We start from the raw sequence: 5,416 nt of genomic DNA, 5'->3' as shown, positions 1-5,416 counted from the left end.
ATTGTTCCTCAAGGTCTTCGTCTTTCGATCTAAGATCGCAACTGGTCTCTCGATATAATTCAGGCTGCTATCAACCTGGATATCCTCGAATGCTACTACTGCTGACTTGTCCACCAAACACTTCCGTAACTGAGAAATGTGGAAAGTGTTGTGGATCTGGCTATACTCTGCTGGAAGATCCAAACGGTAAGCAACCTGACCCACCCGAGCCAAAACCCTAAAGGGACCAATGAACCTGGGGCCCAACTTTCCCTTCTTTCAGAACCTAATGACACCCTTCCAGGGTGACACTTTCAGGAGGACCATATCGCCCACCTGAAACTCCAAACCCGAACGCCTCCTGTCGGCGTAACTCTTCTGTCGACTCTGCGCAATCTGCAGTCTGCTACGGACCTGTTGGATCAACTTTGTAGTCCTTAGCATCACCTCAGTACTCCCGATGACTCTCTGACCAACCTCGCCCCAACATATCGGGTTCCTACATTTCCTCCCGTAGAGCATCTCAAAGGGAGGGCGGTCAATGTTGGTGTGGTAACAGTTGTTATACGAAAATTCCGCCACGGAAGATACGTATCCCAACTACCACCAAAGTCTAGGATGCATGCCCGAAGCATGTCCTTGAGAGTCTGCATCGTCCTCTCGCTTTGCCCGTCCGTCTGAGGGTGGAAAGTGGTGCTGAAGTGAAGACGAGTCCCCATCTCGTATTGAAACCGCTTCCAAAACCTGGAAGTGAACTGGATGTCTCGATCTGATACTACTGATACAGGCACTCCATGTCGTGCCACTACCTCGTGCACATAAATATCGGCTAGCTTCTCGGTCAATATGCTCTCCTGAATCAGTATAAATGCGCGCTCTTGGTCAGCCGATCCACTATGACCCAAATCGAATCGATTCCACGTGTGGTGCTAGGGAGCTTAGTGATAAAATCCATACTGATATCCTCCTATTTCCACACGGTAATATCTATCGACTGTATATTGCCGTGGGGTCTCTGATGCTCCGCCTTGACCTTCCTACAGGCCAGGCATCTCTCCATGTACCCGACTACGTCCCACTTCATTCAGGGCCACCAATAATCTGGTCGAAGATCTCAGTACATCTTCGTCGCCCCTGGGTGGATGGAGAATCGAGACTTGTGAGCCTCGTCCATCAACACCTACCGTACTCCGCCCCAGTACAGCACCCAAACTCTCCCATGAAGGGTCAACAATCCTCGACTGTCATAGTCGAAGGAAGCTACTCGGCCCATAATCATTTCGCACTTCTGCTTCTCCTCCTTTAGGCCCTTAACTTGTGTCTCTCTAATCTTCTCCAACAATGGAGTAATTATTGTCATCCTCAAACATATATCCCTGATCGGGGCTGCTACCTCCTTACGGCTCACGGCGTCGGCCACAACGTTGGCCTTGCCCGGATGATAAAGGATCTCACAATCATAATCCTTTACCACGTCTAACCATCGGCGCTGTCTCATGTTCAGATTCGGCTGATCCATGAGGTACCTCAAACTCTTATGATCTGTGTAAACCATACAACAGAACCCATAGAGGTAATGCCGCCAAATCTTGAGGGCAAAAACTACTGCCCCCAACTCTAAGTCATGCGTCGGATAGTTAGCCTCATGAGGCTTCAACTGTCTAGAGGCGTAAGCAAAACACCACCGACTTCTTGGTCAGTCGGGTGAGTGGAACTGCTATCTTGGAGAAATACTAGATGAATCTCCCGTAGTACCCTGCCAATCCTAGGAAGCTATGAATCTCGGTTGGATACCTCGGGACCTCCCACTGCATCACGGCCTCTATCTTGGCTGGATCTACTAGTATACCCTTCTGGTTGACGAGGTGACCAAGGAACTGCACCTCGCGCAACTAGAACTCTCATTTGGAGAAATTCACGAAAAGTCTCTCCCTCCTCAGCGTCTCTAGCACCTCTCTCAGATGCTCCTCGTGCTGCTCCTGAGTCTTGGAATAAACCAATATGTCATCAATGAACACTATCACTGACCGATCCAACATAGGTCTGCATATGCGGTTCATGAGATCCATGAACGCGGATGGTGCGTTGGTGAGCCCGAACGGCATCACCACAAATTCATAATGGCCATAGCGGGTCCTAAAAGCGGTCTTGTGCACATCCTCATCCTTGACCCGCATCTGGTGATATCCTAACCGTAGATCAATCTTGGAGAACCAAGATGCTCCCTGAAGCTGGTCAAACAAATCATCTATTCTTGGGAGTGGGTAACAGTTCTGCACCGTTACCTTATTCAACTCCCGGTAATCAATGCACATACGGTGCGACCCATCCTTCTTTCTCACGAACAGGATCGGGGCTCCCCATGGTGAACTACTCGGCCTAATGAATCCCTGTCTAGCAGCTCTTGCAACTGCGTAGACAACTCCTGCATCTCTGGAGGAGCCAACCGATATGGTGACTTGGCTATCGGAGCCACACCCGGAACCAGGTGAATCTGAAACTTGACATGCCTTTTCGGAGGTATCCCAGGTAAATCCTCCAGGAATACGTCCGGATACTCTCGCACTACTGGTACATCGTCAACTGTCGCATTACCCTTCTCCTGGGCATCTATAACATAGGCGACGTACCCTGCGCAACCCTGCTGAATGTAGCATCTCGCTCTCGCTGCTGAACAAAGGACTGGTCTGCACTGTTGTCTCTCGCCTTAAATCACTAACTCTCCCCCACTGGGAGTGCGAACACTTACTAACTGCAGCTCATAATCAATCACTGCCCCATAGGGCCTTAGCCAATCCATACCCACTATAACCTTATTCCCTCGCAGGGGAATAGGAACCAAATCCATTAAAAACAACTCATCAAATAACCGCAGCAAACACCCCCTATGTACTCTCGTGACCCTGAAGGTACTGTCGTCCGCTATCTCAACCTCAAGTGGACAATCCATCTCCCCCGGAGCTCTGCTAAACCTCTTGCTAAGCGCAAGTGAAACAAATGATCGGGTAGCTCCCGAGTTAAACAATTCTATAGCTGAAATGTCGTTCACTAAGAACGAACCTATACGAAAACATATAACCATGAGAAACAATCAATATCAATAAAAAGGTAAGAGGAAAATGCATACCCTTCACCACATCAGGAGTCGCTCGCGCCTCCTCTGCTGTCATCTAGAAAGCTCTACTCTTCACCATTGTCGCCTCACCCTGGCCCTAACGGCCGTCTATAATCCTCAATGTAGCAGGGGCAGGTGTCGCCACCTTCCCTGATGCTGCTAAACTCGGACACTGGGACTTTTTATGTCCCCTCTAATTGCAATGGAAGCAAATCAGATTAGATGATGTGGTGGTGGTGGTAGTAACTGTATAATTTCTACTCATATGCCCTGTCTAGCCGCACTTGTAGCAACCGAGACTCCCTACCTTGCACGCCCCATCGTGCAATCTCCCACACTTGCCACACCGACTGTAGCCCTGCTGTCCTCTAAATATGTGATCTGATACCTTGGACCTTTTGCCCGAACTCCCTATACCAGAAGCCACCTTTGGCTTCCTCTTCCTCTCCATCTCCAGATCTATCTCTCGCTCACGAGCCCTCGCAATCATATCATCCAGCGTCTTACAGCTGGACCGGCTTACAAACTGGCGGATATCACTCCGCAACATCTCATGAGATCGGACCTTCTTCATTTCATCATCAGCTGCGTACTGAGGAACGAGAAGAGCGCTCTCCTTAAACTTGGCGGTAATCTCTGCCACTGTCTTTGTAGTCTGAGTGAGGTCCTAAAACTCCCTAGTTAACTGCTGCACCTCAATAACTGGTGCAAACTCGGCTCTGAACCTGGTAGTAAAATCAGCCCAGGTCATCGCATCAAGAGTTGCGTCATCCCCAATGACATGCCCGATCTCCTCCCACAAATCTCGTGCCCTATCCTTCAGAAGACATGATGCTAGTCTGACCTTGTCCCCCTCGGGACATCTGCTCGTGCGGAATGCGTTGGCGACATCTGCCAACCACCTAGAACTCGCTATGGGGTCTCGCGCCCCATGATAGTCTGGAGCTCCACAAGCCCGAAACTCCCTGAAAGTAAGTGTGCGCGACCCCATCATAGCCGCCACCTCAGCACGGAATGTGCTCAATCTCTCATCCATCAACTCCATAATACCCTCCTTAATTGTACTGAAGATCACAGGAGTCTTCTCAAGTATGATACGAGTAACCTCTGAGGAGAGAAACTCTCTGGTCTGCTCATCTGGATGCTTGGCCCCCGAGCCTGATCCGGTCCATCGTCGGCTCCTAAACTGCCGACTGCTGGCCTAGGGCGCAAAACCACCATTCTGAAAACACATAATGACAAACGTCAGGAATACAAATATATCTTGAAGGATCGCTACTACTACAAGTTTCTGGTCTTGTCTCAACCTTCCTTGGTTCAAGTACGGATCCTCTACTTCTAGTAGTACGGGCCTATACTACCTTCCACATCTATCCGTACTTTCCTCAAGAACTGCCTTGACTCCACCATGTTCCTTTTACTACTACTGATCTCTGCTAATCTCATCCTAGGCTTGCCCTAGGGAACTTCCAACCCGCACCCAATCCTCAGCTGTTGAAGGCCTCATTGTAATGCCAGTAAGCCACCAGATGAATACCATCACATGCAACGAGGCTCAGATAATCCTTCGAGTAAGGGACACATCCCTACAACGGTTAGGACTCAGACAAGAGCTGCGCAGTAGGGACAAATCCAACACTCTGAGATTATTCAACCCTGATTACATGTGACTTAATGTATCCACCTAATAGCTAACTCCCATCACTCCGAGTTCCACAAAGCACAAAGCAAGCAGCATTCAGACAAAGAAAACTACTCCAGCAAATATATCCTTATAACAAGAATCTGTACAAGCATACAATGCTAAGCTCATACTTTCAGGCATAACCTAAATAAGTTATCCCACTACTGTCTACTCAATACTAGTATGCAATTCTCATCAAGCTAAAACACATATAGCAGGAACATAAGGCATCCTCCTAGATCATTAGTCCTATTCTAGCATGCTATTCTACTGAAACTGAAACTGATAATCATAACATAAACTTGTATGGGTAATTTGGGAGTACTTACTTGAGCTCGGCTGATCGCATGCACCACACCCTTTTTCCTTTTTCAAAAACTCTTTTCTTTTTAGATTTCTTTTCAAAAGTTTCTTTTTCAAAAATGTTTTTCTTTTGAAAACCTTATACCATTTCCTTAGTTTGAGCTCAGACACACCCAAGAGTGTGCCCGAATCCCTCAAACCAAGGCTCTGATACCAACTTGTAAGATCCCAAAAATACAACCCAAAATTTTTGTTTGAAAACATTACCAAACCATAATATCAAGTATCAAAAGATAAAAACCATGAATCTTGTATCTCAAAATGTCATAATAGGT

Source organism: Lactuca serriola, chromosome 5 (genome assembly GCF_051521515.1).
Source record: "Lactuca serriola cultivar US96UC23 chromosome 5, Lser_US96UC23_V15, whole genome shotgun sequence".
In the NCBI taxonomy this organism is placed as follows: Eukaryota; Viridiplantae; Streptophyta; class Magnoliopsida; order Asterales; family Asteraceae; genus Lactuca; species Lactuca serriola.
This window is presented reverse-complemented; position numbering follows the sequence as displayed.